Raw genomic sequence first — 15,233 nt, forward strand, 5'->3', positions numbered from 1 at the left:
ATTAGCATGAATAATTGATAAGAAATTATGTATTACCACGAAGCACTGATTTAATAATTCATGACGCGACAGTCCAGTGACTCTGCAGAACTGGATCACATCGAAAAGTCGGCCTGACGTTACTGAAAGAAAGGAAGAAAAAAAAGCCAGCAGGGGTCCTGTGGTGGGACAGCGAGTACTGCAGTTTTGTTGTACAAAAGGCGAAAAGTGACTGGTGCATGATGTTGTCTGTCTGTTTCAATTCCCAAATAAATTTAGAGGGTGCAAGAACTCCCCAGCAGCTCGGCTCTCTTTGTTCATCTGACTGTTGGGCAGAGTCTGCACTCTCCGCCCCTCCACGGTGGCCTGCAAGTCCTGCCAATGTGAACCTTTTGGAAGCTTCTAGAAGGCTGGCGTGGAGGCCTTGGCACAGAGCCCTTGTAGCAGATGTGAGTACAGAGAAGGGAGCCATGGGGCAGGCCAGGGCTTTCCTTGCAGGAGGCTGGCCTGGGAGTGGCTGGCCTCTCTTTTGGGGTAATCCTGGATGGCCTTGCTCCTTGAGGCAGCTGTCACTGGGAGCCCCTGTGGGCCGCCCCACATTCTGCATAAGTCCGGAATGTGAGTCTTAAAAACGCAGCCTGGCTGCAGGCCCCGGGGCTTGATGGATTATTATGATTCATTTGGTAGTTGAAGTACTCTCCAGAACATTCCTTAATGTACTGCAGGCTATGGGAAAGGAGGCGAGAAACCTGTAAGGTAGGATGCGTCCCCCACAGCCCTGTGTCCCCCGGGGAGGAGAAGTCACAGAGGGTGTTGGGCGTGGGCTTCGAGGCATGCATGGACTCTGGTCCCCATGGCACCTGGCACCTGCTGCCACTGTGTCGGCAATGCCCGGAGCCCATCTTCGCCACTGGCTGGGGACGTCTTCCTTAGCCTCTGCCTGTCTCGGTCCTTGCCTGGGGCCTTCCAAAGGCTGGCCCATGGAATCCCAGCGCCCTCCTCAACTGAGACACAGGAAGGCTGGCCATGGCTGGGAGCTATGCCAGGGAGAGGGGAGCATTCCTCCCTCCTCAGCCAGCCCTAGGCGAGGAGGGGTGAGTGCTCAAGAACTGGTGCTGATGGGGTTAACTGGGTTCCTTGGGGCAAGGAGGGCCCAGGAGGACTGGTGGTGGGTGGTCCTGGCAGAGGGTGGGGTAGCTGCTTACTGTCCAAGGGCCCTGTCCTGGGTAATAGACCCCCTTCCTCCCATCCCTCCCCTGTGTCCAGCCTGGCAGGGAACGGAGGGGGAGCCTGTCCTCAGCTGTCTGCCCCTCGGCCAGCATCTCAGCCCTTGCAGGAGTAGATTGGGCAGCATCTGAGACTCAGCTGGCCCATGTCACAGACACCCTTTTCTTCTCCATTGTCTGGCTTTGCAGCTAAGAGAGCAGCTTTTACAAGTTCAGAGTCTGACAGGGTGGGGTCTGCTGGTTTAGGCTCCCAGCTGTGTGATGCTGGGTGAGTCTTGTGACCTCTCTGTTTTCTGTTCTCCCTTATGAAAACACCCGACAGGGGGTAGGGTTGGGGGAAGAATGGCATCAACCAAGCTGTGCCCAGCCTGGAGGAAGAGCCATCCATTTGAAGGCTGACTGTGGTCCTACCACACCATGTACACAGCAAAGCCTTGCTGAAACTTTTCAGGTGGAAAGTGAACCTCCCATCCAGCTAGGGGCAGCCAGGATCACCACCCCCCCACTTCTGCGTGGGCAGCTCAGGTGGACTTCCAGAGGGGAGGCAGTTGCTGAGGCCCCTGGAGGAGGAAGGCACCCTGAGAGCCTGGGGGTGTGCCTGAGGCTGGTGTGGGGCAGGGGGCGGGGTGTGGGGCAGGGGCAGGGACAGGCTGGTGCAGTTGCAATCTGGGAAGTCACACAGCCATTCGCTAAAGTGACTTAATCATCAGAAAACCAGGTGCTTGGATGGCCCAGGCTGGAGAGCCAGGAGGCTGCTGGGGCCCTCTGTCCTTCCTGCTGCCCCTTGGGGAACCCTCAGTCTTTCCCTCCAACTACTGTATTCACCCTTACCACGGCCTGGCTCAGGCCACAATTTGCCCCCCAGCCAGGTCCTCCTTGGTAGGAGAAGGATGAACATGAGTGGTGCAGCCTGGGCTGGACAAGCATCTCTAGTCCAATCAGGTGTGGCCATGTCTGACTTTCCCAGGCCCAGCCCTGCCCCAGGGGAGAGAATGTTGTTCTCTTAGAGTTGCACGTGGAGGCTGCTAACTGGGCAGGGACGTTGGGGCTGGGTGACAACAAAGGCACTGGGGCAAGTCAGACCCAAGGAGACCCTGTATGTGTCGCTTCAAGACGGACTCTTAAGGGCTGCCCGCTGGACACAGCCTACATCTGGGTAGGGGACATATGGTCTAGTACCACCCACAATAGCTCCTGTGACAGCAAATGGGACCTTGGGGAGAGAGGAGCGGCAGTGGGTCATCCAGGGATGCCCTATGCCTTCCTCAGCTGCCCATTCTTGTTCAGGTCGGTCACAGTGTGTCCAGGTCACACCTGGGTTCCTGTGGGGCAGGACACTGAGTGCAGCATTCATCTGTGAGCTGGGGTCTCCTCCTGGCCGCCAAGTGCTGACTTGGAGCAGCTGGGCCTCAGCAAGGGCGTCTTCAGAGAAGGCGCTGCTCCCTCCAGACCTGATTTTTCTGCTAGCTCTTTTTGAGCCTCTTCAACACAGAGCAGGACATCATCACATCATCGAGGCAGAGGGGAGCCCTGGCTGGTAGCGTGAGGCGCTCTCTCTCTTGTTCTATCTCTCACACATCTGCACGCAAGCCTCAGAGTTTCTCAGGATAACCCTGCTGGGCTCATCTGCTCCTTCCCCAAGCCTGGCCGTGCCTGGCCGTGTGCACTGGGCCATTACCCTTAGAGCTGTGTCTCTTAGCACCAACCCTATTCTCTGAATTGCCTGCATTGGGGCTGGGGGTGGGGTTGGCTCCAGGCCTGGGGAAGGCCCCCCTCCCTTCTCCACTAGCCACAGCGGGGGTGAGGGGGAGAGGAGGGGAGGAGTGAGCGAGGAGACCCTGGCCTGCCGCAGCTGGGTGCTGCAGTAACCACAGCAGGCGATACTGCCACAGCTGGCCGGGAGAGGAGCTTGCCAGCTGTTAATGCTTGCCAAGCTTGCCTGGGCCAGGCGGTGGGAGGGCGTTTGTCCAGTCTGAGCCAAGGGCCCAGAGAACAGGAGGCGCAGGAGGAAATTGCCGGAGCTTGGCACGGGCTGCTTGGCTGTTGCAGTGGAGTGAGAGCTACAGAGGGAGCAGCTGCAGGGAGGAGCTGCCCTTGACCCCGTTCCTCCCCTCACCAAGACCCTCCTGAGCTCCCCCTGCAGCCCTGGGGCAGAGACAGAATCAGAACCACAGATCTGGGAAGCAGAGGCTGAACGCACCGTGAGCTGTGTGACCTTGGAAAAGTTGTTCTTCGTCTCTGTGTCTCATTTCTTTCTCTGAATTCCTGCTTTTGCATGCTGAAGGCTGCTGGCAGGATTACATACTGCACGTGAAGCCCACATACTGTGGGCGGCTCTTTGAGGGCAAGGTCATGGACACCCAGGGTCTTGTCTGGGGCTGCCTCTGCTGCAGCCACTCAGCCCAGCCTGGCAACACTGCAGCTTCAGGGCTGAGAAGAGACAGCAGCCAGGAAGTGCATCTCACGGCCCCTCCCCAGGGCTTTGCCTGAAGGCCTCTGCCTTCCCCAGGTCTGGACCAGCTTGGGGTGGGGGTGGGGGGGCGGGCTAAGTGACTGTGTAATGGCCACATCTGTCAGCGCTGGCCAAATGGCTTTTCCAGGAGTCTGTGAGCTAATGGCCCTGTAGCCGGGAGGGAGTTGCTCCTAAGTAGAGCATTTCATCTGCCGGGGAGTACAGAGCAGCCACGGCCTGGGGCATAGCTGCTTGGCAGCCTGCACTCCTGGGTATCTGTGTCCCTGTCCCCACTGGCATGCCCTGCTGTGCCCGCTGCCAGAAGCCCACCTGGTAGTGGGGGTGCGAGGAGGGAGCCTACTCCCTGGCCTCAGCAGACCCAGCTTCGAATTCAGAATCCTGCCCCACCTGTTGGCTGGGGGTCCTCAGGCAGTCTCTTGCTATCCCCAAGCCTCACTTTCTTCATCTCTATGAATGGGACCATGGGCATGGAGATGGCGAGGAACCCTGGCCTGGCACAAAGCCTGTTACTGCTGCAGAGGGGGCTGGGCACTGTCCTGGCGATGGTGAGGGTCTTCCCACAGTGCACAGAGGGGCAACCCTGAAGGTGAGAGGGGTGCCAGATCAGGCTTAACCTGGGACTCCGGCCGGGTGTACTGTGGCTTTGTTTTCATCCAAGGGCACCAGGGCCAATAGGACAGTCCTGTGGGTACCAGTCTAGCGCCACCTCACATAAGAAGTGGGCTCTTTCCCCAGGAGTTACAGAATGTCACTTATTTCCCAGGTATTGCATACATTGGTTTGGGGAGCGGGGCACTGTTGTAGCATAGTTAGTTAAGCAACTACATGTAGTGCTGACATCCCCTCTGAGTGTTAATTTGAGTGCTGGCTGCTTCACTGCTGGTCCATCTCCCTGTGAATGCTCCTGGGAATGCAGCGGGAGAAGGCCTGAGAGTTTGGTTCCCTGCACCCACAAGGGAGACCCAGATGAAGCTCCTGGCTTTGGCCTGCCTGTTGTAGTCATGTGGGGAATGAACCAGCAGATGGATGAATCTCTGTCTCACTTCGCTTTTCAAATAAATAAATTAGGGCCCAGCGGCATGGCCTAGCAGCTAAAGTCCTCGCCTTGAACGCCCTGGGATCCCATACTGGCGCCGGTTCTAATCCCGGCAGCTCCACTTCCCATCCAGCTCTCTGCTTGTGGCCTGGGAAAGCAGTCGAGGACGGCCCAAAGCTTTGGGACTCTGCACCCGCATGGGAGACCTGGAAGAGGTTCCTGGTTCCCGGCTTCGGATCGGCGCAGCACCAGCCGTTGCGGCTCACTTGGGGAGTGAATCATCGGACGGAAGATCTTCCTCTCTGTCTCTCCTCCTCTCTGTGTATCTGACTTTGTAATGAAAATAAATAAATCTTCAAATAAATAAATTAAAAAGAATAAAACAATTTAATCTTTTAAAAATTTCTGTTATTTTAAATTTATTGGATAGTTTAAAAGCTTCTGAAATAATTTATTCTTTAAAAGTCAGTATTTTTAAATTTTCCTTATACAGAGAGAGAGAGAGAGAGTTTTCTTTGCTGGTTCACTGCTCAGTGCCTGTAGCAAGCAGGCCAGGCTGAGGCCAGACTCCTGGAAGTCTGTGTGGGTCTCCCTCGTGAGTGCAGGGGGCCAGGGACTTGGGCGTCACTTGCTGCTTTCCCAGGTTCATCAGCAGGGAGCTGGATGAGCAGCAGAGAGGCCAGGACTCAAACCTGCGTTCCAGTGTGGGATGTGGGCTTTGCAGGTGGTGGCTTAACCTACCACTCCACAACATCTCCTCTTCCAAGTGACTTAACAAACCCTATGTGCAGTTCTTTCAGGCTATCTATGGCATTCATGAGATGTAGGAAACTGTTTTTAATAATTGATTTATTTGAAAGGCAGAGGTACACAATGGGCAGAGCTGAGCCGACCTGAAACCAGGAGCCAAGAGCTTCTTCTGGGTCTCCCATGTGGGTACAGGGGTCCCAGGCCTTGAGCCATCCTCCATTGGTTTACCAGGTCATAAGCAGGGAACTATGTAGCAAGCGGAGTAGCTGGGACTCGAACTGGTGCCCAGATAGGATGCAGACATCTACAGGTGGAGCCTTAGCCTATTATGCCACTGCACTGGCCCCATGGGACTCTTTTTTTAAATGTACTTTTCAGAAAAGTTGTATTTATTTTATTTGCAAGGCAGATCAAGATACAAAGAGAGGGAGAGAAGGAGGGAAGAAGGGAAGGAGGCAAAGAGAGAGGAAGCGAGAGAGAAAGAGTGTGTGCGAGAGAAATTCTAGCTGTTGTTTCATTCCCAAGATGTCTGAAACAGCCAGTGCTGGGCTCGCCTGAAGCTAGGAGCCAGAAGCTTCATCTGGGTCTCCCATGTGGGTGGCATGGGTGAAATACTTGGGCCTTTGTTGCCTTCCCATTAGCAGCGAGCTGGATTGGAAGCAGAGAAGCTGGGACCGTGAGCTGGCTAACTGATATGGGATGCTGGCATCACAGGCATTTGGTTGGACTTGCTACACCACAAGCTGTTGTTGGGTTCTCTTGCCTGCATCCAGAGGGATGAATACAAGGATCCTTCAGGACATTCTTGGAAAGAAAGAATTAAACGACAAATTTATTTTGGTACCAGAAAGTTTGAGACCCACATATAGTACCCTCAAAATATACAGATTCAACCCTGGTCCTTGGTACTATTGTCGCTAAAATGATGTCAAGAGCTCCTTGGGAATGCACAAACTTATCTCAGCACTGGGCAGCCTCATGAGCCTGGCATCTGCTGCTGGCGGGCTGGAGTGGAGTGGGCGTAGAGCTGGGAGGCAGAGAGACAAGCTAGGAGAAAACCAACTCTCTGTGGTGGTCTACCTGATCCCAGACCCGCCTCTCCCACACCGTGGTTAACTCAGATCTCCACCCTCACTCCATCCAACCTTAAACACAATTATTTTAGAACTCAGACTTCTCTGGCTGATGCTGTGCCATAGCAGCCTAGGCCTTGGCCTAGGGTGCCAGCATCCCATATGGGAGCCAGTGCAAGTCATGGTGGTTCTGTTTCCCATCCAGCTCCCTGCTTATGACCTGGGAAAGCATCGAAGGATGGCTCAAGTCCTTGAACTCCAGCACCCAAGTGGGAGACCCAGAAGAAGCTCCAGGCTCCTGGCTTTGAAATAGTTCATCTCTGGTTGTTGTGGTCGTTTGAGCAGTGAATCAGTGGACAGAAGATCTCTCTCTTTGTCTCTCCTCTCTCTGTGAAACTCTGCCTTTTAATGAAAACAAAATTCAGACTGCGACATGAGTTTGGAAAATGAAGTTTTGCTCAATCTGTAAAACCCTTCTGTTAGTAACATTTTATGACATTGTTGGTCTTTGAGTTTTTCATTTTAAATACACACACACGCACACACACACGCACACACACACATTTCTGGGATAGGGGCAGGGATTCCTTATCAGCAGGAAAGTTACGCTTCTGGAATATTCTCTTGCAGCTCATTTCCAATCCATTCTTTTTATGAACTTGTAAGAGTTTATGCACTTGTAAGTGTTCCAGAACATTGAGGTAATCCTTACACAGATGAACACCCAGGGTTAGAGGGGGCCGGGGAGACAGCAGTAACAGCGAGGCTGCTCGTTTTTTCCCTGAGTTAGTTCTAGTTAGCAGTGTAGCGTCCCCTTTTCTCTTTATTTTATGACACCGAGGCCGGTGCTGCGTGTTGACACTGAGGCAGCTTAAAATGGCCGCGCACAGGCTGGTGTTCCGATGCCTAACCTGAGGGGGGCTGGTAAAACATGCCTGTGGGGGAAGCTGTGGCATTGATGCCAAGAGTCAAGGTCAGGCACAGTGCTGTGGCACCGTGGGTCCACCACTGGCAACACGGCTATCCCTGGGACCCATGGGGGACACGCACATAGGGTTCCTGGCCCCTGGTTTTGGTTTGCTCAGCTCTAGCCATTGTAGCCATTTGAGGAATGAAACAGCAGAAGAAAGATCTCTCTCTCTCTCTCTCTCTCTGTCTTCTGAATAAATACTTTTTTTTTTTTTAAAGTCAATGCTATCCCAAATGGAAAGGGTGAAAGAAAGAGAGAGAAATTGGAGACCCAGGCTAAGGGTGCTGGACTGATGTTGCCTTTTTAAAAATCGTATTTGTTTATATATTTTATTTTTTAAAGAATTATTTTATTTTTGTTTGAAAGAAAACTACATAGAGAAAGAGAGACAGATTTTCCATTCGCTGGTTCATTCCTCAAATAGCCACAATGGCCAGAACTGAGCCAATCCGAAGCCAGAAGCCAGGAGCTTCCTCCAGGTCTCCCATGCAGGTGCAGGGTCCCAGGCTTTGGGCTGTCCTTGACTGCTTTCCCACACCACAAGCAGAGAATGGATGGGAAGTGGAGCAGCCAGGACTTGAACCTGTGCCCATAGGCTATGCAGGCACCACCGACAGAAGCTTAGCCTACTACACCATGGCACTGGCCCTGATGTTGCTTTGGTTATCTTTGTCTTTGATTGTTGCCTTTGGAACCCCAGGGTGGTGGCTGCAGGCATGAAGCCCCTCCTGTGAGCAGGGTGGGGGTCCCAGGCATGGAGCTGGAGCAGGGCTTCCGGGGAGTGGCTATCATGGCCTGCATGGTACATATGAGTGTAGCTGTCACGTGCCTTTGTCCTCACCTGACCACGGATCAGGACATGACGGCATGTTGGAAGTTTTCACTGCTCAACATGCAGCAGTGGTGACACTGGCAGCCCCTTAGCAAGGGGGCGTGGGAGCCGGGCACGCCGCAGGAATGGCAGGGCCCAGCCTAGGGCTGCAGAAGGGGGCCTGGGAGTGAGCACCAGCCAGCAACTCGCCACTTGGGGTGGTCTTAGCAGTTGGAGCTCGGGGTCAAGGCTGGGAGACTCCATGGGCAAGGGGGAGGTTGGCGTGCCCTTGCCTTTCATTGCGAACTGAGCCCCACATGCCTGGTCGAGAGGTATGGCTGTGCACGCATCTTCTGCTCTCAGGTCGCCTTGGCCTGGGGAACCCTCTGCCCGGCAGATCTATCCTTGCATCTCCCTTCCTTACCTAGCTGTTTCATCATCTCAATTACTCTCTCTCTTTGGAGACAATTCATCTCTGTTTACTCAGGGGCGGAGGGAGGACTGTGGGAGCAGAGCAAAGCTGGGCATCCCCCACTGCTGCCCACCAAGATCTCTCCTCCCCTCCTCCCACTCCCACCTCCAGGGGCCTGACAGCACCTCCCAATCCTGGAGGAGGGGTGGTGGTGGCCTGAGCAGCTTCCGGTTGTCCTCTTCTAGGGGAAATTCAAACAGTGCAAGTTGATGATGCCAAGACAAAGGCGTTCTGCTGGGACCAGGACAATCAGAGCAGAGAGGCTATGAAGAGAGGGGCCTCCTGCCTTCTCAGCAGAGAGAACGGCTTCCACAAGACTTTCTAAAGCTCGCAAAGAGATTCTCTCTCCTTCTAGAAGCTTGCTGTGGTGCGTAGGCCTTTTTTTTTTTTAATATGTATTTATTTATTGGAAAGGCAGATTTACAGAGAGAAGGAGAGAGAAATACCTCCCATCTGTTGGTTTACTCCCCAAGTGGCCACAGTGACTGGAGTTGAACTGATCTCAAAGCCAGGAGCCAGGAGCCTCTTCCAGGTCTCCCATGTGGGTGCAGGGTCCCAAGGCTTTGGGCCATCCTCTACTGCTTTCCCAGGCCACAAGCAGGGAGCTGGATGGGAAGTGGATCTGCCAGGATTAGAACCGGCGCCCATATGGGATCCTGGTGCATGCAAGGCAAGGATTTAGCCACTAGGCTACAGTGCTGGGCTGAGTGTGTAGGTCTTGCAGGCATGTATGCACGGAGATCCTTGTTTTCTTTAAAGATTTATTGATGGATTTATTTGAAAGGCAGAGAGAGAATCTTCCTTTTGCTGGGTCACTCCCAAAATATCTACAACCTCCAGTGCTAGGCCAAGCCGAAGGTAAGAATCTGAAACTCCACCTGGGTCTCTCACTTGGGTGCCAAGGGACTTGGCCACCGTCTGTGACTGCCTTCCCAGGTGTGCTAACAGGAAGTTGGATTGGCAGCATGGACTAGCCAGGACTTGAACCCCCGCTCCCATGTTGGATGCTGGCATCCCGAGCTGCGGCTTAAGCCGTTGCACCACACTTAGCTGTAGCGTTGTTGGGACTGTGAAGAGTGATGTTTCGGACAGAAGGCTTGTTCACTATGGCACTTGCACTAATGGGCTGCCACCACTCCTATGTCTTGTCTCGGAGCCGGATGGACTCCCCCAAGCTGCTTCTGTGAACGCCCCCTCTTTTTGCCTTTAAACGCTTCCCCTTCTCTTCACCCACCTGTACTCTAGTAGGCACACATACTCCCTCTTGTTACTCCCACATACATGCCATCATCCCTTGGACATCTCTTCTCTGGCTGTGACATTGCTTGCTTTGAGACCTGGTCCCTCTGTTTGCCCCACCACCCCTTTCTCTAAGTGTCAGTCTCTTAGCAGGCTTGTGTCACGTTAGGGAGACATGCCTGGAACAGACCTGGGGTATGGGTAACCTGTTGCTATTGCCTCCTCCCAGTCCCCATCCCATGCAACCTGGGCATCCCCATTACCGGATCTGCCACTGCTGCCAGCTGGCCCAATCCTAGTCCCAGAAACAGACCTCCCTATGGCAGGTGCACCTGACATTGGTCGGTAGTGGTCCTCTGGGGCAGCTATACCTCCAGGAACCATCCAGAGCCTGCCTGGCCCTAGCCAGGGTCCTAGCGTGGTCCCCATCCTTGTTGTGGTCTGTACTGCCCCAGGGCTTCTTTCTGATGAGGAAAGATGCATGGAGAGCTGGCTTTGTGGGACGAGTGCATTTCTGTGGGTGGAGCCTGGCTTGGGGTGGGGTGGGCTGAGGCGAACTGCCCAGCCATCCTCACAGGGTGGAAAGCTGAGCTCACCATGCCTCGTTCAGGAGCTGGCCTCAAGGGGTCCCTTCCAGACCTCTTCCTCCTTCCTCCTGGTGTGTGCACTAAATCACAGGCTTTAGCACCACAGCACTGATGGCTGCTCCTCTGTAAAGGGCTTTTCAGGTCCCTACTGGGGGAGACCTGCTGGAACGTTTCATTGTTCAAGTTCTCTTGGGGTTAGCGGCTGAAGACAGCACTTCGTTTCATGGGTCTGCAACTCAGGAATTCAGGAGGGGCATGGCTGGTGGCTCTGGCTCAAGGGCTGGGATGGCCCAGGGCTGCTGAATGCCTTAAAAACCATCAGGAACTGGGGATGGATCAGGCTGAAGCTGGGAGCCAGGGACTCAGGCCAGGTCTTTCAGTACCTCCCCACCCTAGGTGAGCCATGTCCTGCTACCTCCCAGGGTGTGAATCAGCATGGAGCTGGCATCAGGTGTGAAGTGAGGAGCGGAATCCAGGCACCATGAAACGACCTGTGGCATCTTCAGTGCTAGGCCAAACACACCTGCCCCTGTCTCACTTTAGGTGTTCAAATGGCAGCCAGGCTCTGAAGTGACAATGTTTTAGATCTGGGATGATGTCTGTGGGTATTTATTCATTTTGTTTTATAGGTTCATGGTGTCATTGTAAGAGAGAGCCAGTGGAAGAGCAGACCATGGGGTGTGACTTGGCTGGCAAGTTTTTATAGCAATGAGGGTGCATCTGTCACTTCTAACGGATGCGAGTGAGGCCAAGGCAGCATAACGTAAGAAAACAGCGTAGTCACTGTTCCTTTAATGAGTGCACTTAGCTGCTGCCAACGTGTTCCAAGGTTTTGGAGTCTCCAGATCTTAGCGCAAAGGAATCTTCTAAAACATTCTAGAACGTGGGAAACAGCTCCCAGCTTTCAACTGGACTGACTAAAGAGCCTTCAGAATCACTGATTTCAACAACTCTTATGCAAGTGGGTTGAGATATGAAAATATCCAACATCTGGTTATTCTAGAATGTTCGGATGCTCCTCTGTGCTTGGTGATAGACCCATGTTACAGGTTTATACTTAGATGTGTGTTATATTCAGGTAGTGATGCTATTTGTTCGCTGGAACCATTTTGTGATAATATGTATTTCCATGTCTATGGAGCTAAAACCTGACAGACACATTAATTGAGGGAGACACAGGAAGAGGGAGAAAATAACTTCTAATCCACTCTGGCTCTGAGGAATGCTGTATCCTTGATGAGTTTTCTCATGTGACTTCAGCACACACCTGGCTTTCCCACTGGGCCACTAGATGGGTTGCACCCTTCAGAAGCCGGCAGGCCACTGTGACAGTGTCCCACGGCGTTCACAGCGCTGCATTCCACCTAACACGATTTGCCTAATGTCCTCCTCATAGCATCCTCGCCCAGGCAAGCGGTAATTGGGTTCTAATCAGAATGTTGGATGTGGTTGTGGGAGCTTTGGCCTCTTTTTGCTGGCAAATGTGGGGATGCTCATCAAGGAACATTAGTTAACTGCAGGACCCACTTCGGGCTGCATTGCAAGACATCTGTTCTTGGGACCCCATTTGTGCTGTGCAGCCTGCTCAGCTGCCACCATGCAGGGGTCAGGGGAGCAAAGAACCTGGGACTGAGGTTCATTTGTGCAAGCAGACAGTCGGGAAAAAGTATGGAAACACAGCCCAAATGTCATGAGTTGCTGTCTTAGTTGGCTTCAACTCAACGTGAAGGTGAGAACTCCAGTGGGTTCGATGATGCTTTCTGATGGCTTGCCTTGTGCCTGGCAATGAGTCAGCCCCTGGGTCTGTAGCAAGCATGTGGACAGGCAAGAGAAAGCGTGCCGTCCGTGTCCATGGCATCTGGGAAGAGCATGGCCAACGGGCATCAGGGACAGGCTCCTGGAAACTGTGCCCGAGGTAAGGTACCTTAGGATGCGCAGGAGGTGGACAAGGAAGGCTGTAGCTCAGAACATGCAACAAATAGAATGCTACAAAACTAGGGTCCCCCTTCCCGCTTGTAGGAAGTTGGCAAGGGAAGGCAGAAAAGTGAAGCTGTGTGAAGCAATAAAGTGATGCTGGAGGCCCCTGGGTTTGGGAGTGTTTCATCTCTTCAGCAACAGACAAACTAGGCCTTCTGTTTTCCCAGTCTGCCCCTTTCCTCCCTCACCCCCTCCCTGCCCAGCCTTCTCGTGTGTACTTCCACGGGTCCCAAGCTGGTTGTTTGCTCCTGTCCACCTCTGACGGTCCCACTGAGGTCCCAACCCTCCGTGCAGTGGACCAGTCACAGGTGCGAGAAGTAGTGAGCAGAGATGGACACTGTTGCCATCGACAACAACTTCATTAGGAGTCGGTGGAGTTGACCATTGCGGGACCTTCTGGCTGGGCTTGGTGGCACCTCCACTCTGGTCAATGAAGAGGAATGTGCAGGTAAAAGCATGAGAGAGAAAGAGAGAGAAAGAAAGAGAGAGAGAGAGGGAGAGAGAAAGAGATTGAGCACGAACCACCAGGTCACTGGGGTTGTGAATGGAAAAGAACAGCCATCATCCCCGGGCTTCCCAGTCAGGAGGAAGATGAAGGAGTGTATCTGGGAGGGCAGGTGCTGGCCATGCCACTGCATGGGCGGGGCCAGGAGGGGAGGATGGGGTTGGGGTCTGGGGGAGGACCTGAAGGAATGACATCAGGGTGGCCAAGGTTGAGGGGAAAACCTTAGCAATGAAACGCTGTGCCCACCATGACCAATGAGGCCATCCCATGGGTAGAAGTGTCCCCACACGGCTCCTGGGGGTGGTGGTGGGCCTCAGAAAAGGTGAGTGGTCCTGGGAGCTCTGGTTCCATGGAGGCTGGCCTGTCTTCAGGAGTGGGTGTGTCCCCATGAGTCAGCCTGGCACTACCTGGATCGTTTGCTTGCTCGCTTGGCACAAGGGTCCCTCCTGCCCTCTCTGCCCCACCATGAGATCAGCTTCCTTTCTACTTCTCTGCCACCCTGTGACCCAGACAGGAGTGCCCCCCAGACAGGAGTGTGAGCCAGATGGGCTTCCTGAATTGGTAAGGTACCCAGCTTGGGCATCCTGTGATAGCAGCACCAATTACTCGCATACACACACACACACTCACACACACACACACAGATGAGCCTTCCTGCTTCGAGGTGTGGACCAGCTTAACTCCTTCATGCACAGGTGCCTCCTAGGAGCTGCTCCCTTCCCTTCTGTGGTACTGCAGTCTGTGCCTTCCTGCCTGAGCCAAGCTTGGTAACAAGAAGCAGCCGGCCAGGCAAAGTGACCCAGGACAGGCTGTGTCATCAGGGCCTTTCTTCCCCCTCCCCACCACCCGCCCTGTGCAATCCCAGGCATGACCTCTGACTTCTGACCTTGTGGCCTTTTCTATCTGAGTGATGCAGGAGGCCCAGCTCACCAGACAATGTGTCTGATTTCACAGTTTTATCTTTACTGCACAGTTCCTTTTTCATACATAAAGGGCCTCCCTGCCACATGGGGTACCCCATTTGGATCTCCATCCCTGTCAGTGGTCTGTGGGAGCGCTATGGGCCTGCAAGGTCTCTTTGCAAGGATGTACGCTGATCTTTTGTAACGCCCAGTCCTGTCTCGGAAGCACGTCTCCCTCAGTTCCCATGCCTCCACCCATGGGGAACTCAGTACTCCCCGAGTGGCTGTGCTGTGTAAAACCTCGCATCCTGTGGCTCTGCTACCCTCCCTGCTCCCATCCCAGAAATGGAAGCATCCCGGAATGTGCTGTGGAGCCGGGGAGCCCTCCAAGATGCCCTCCTACCCGCTGCAAATCTCTCCAGGTAAGCGGAGGTCAAGAGCGCACAGTGCGACCATGTAGACTGAGGCTTCTTGCCAACTCTTCATTGACGAGGCAGGAGGCAGCCAGGCTGTGGGCCACAGCTAGAGAGGGGCCACCTGGGGCTGGAGAGGTGCTGGGGGAGGAAGCTCGTCAGGTTCAGGTTCCAGATGGGGTCAGCGCTGAGTGGAGACGTGACCATTGGCTGTCCCAATGGCTTTCCTTTGGGGCACAGCAAGCAGAAGCCGATGGGGCTACCTGTGGAGGTGTGCTGTGAGCACTGAATCCAGGCTCCCAGCTCAGCATAGACTGGGCAAGGGGGACTCTGGGTCAGTTTTGGGCCCAACAGCCCCAGGATCTTTGCTTGTTCCCTTGAGTCTCCCCATTTATGTCCCCTCCTGGGGAGACATGGAGAGAGAGAGCCCTAATTCATTAAACACACACACACACACACACCCCTCAGTGCCTTACATTGCAGGAGGCACCTGCAATTCCCACCAACTGTCCTGTAGCCAATGGTGGGCACGGTGGCTTTTCTGAGCAACTCAGAGAAGTATCAGTCCAGGAGTGTCCAGAAACGGAAGGACATATTACCAAAGGTCTGACCTGGGAGGGCGGCTATACCTGGCTTCACTCTTGCCACCTTGAAGTGTTCAGGAGCCATTGACAGTCAGTGCACTCTGATATGGTAACGTACACCAATCAGCATCTGATTGAGGTCATCGGTACTCAAAGCCCTCAAAGCCGAGTGCAGGGAGGATCCAGGTTGCCTCATAAGTGGATGTTTCACTTCCTGTTTGCTGCCAAGTCATGCC

The sequence above is a fragment of the Ochotona princeps genome, chromosome 13 (assembly GCF_030435755.1).
Source record: "Ochotona princeps isolate mOchPri1 chromosome 13, mOchPri1.hap1, whole genome shotgun sequence".
In the NCBI taxonomy this organism is placed as follows: Eukaryota; Metazoa; Chordata; class Mammalia; order Lagomorpha; family Ochotonidae; genus Ochotona; species Ochotona princeps.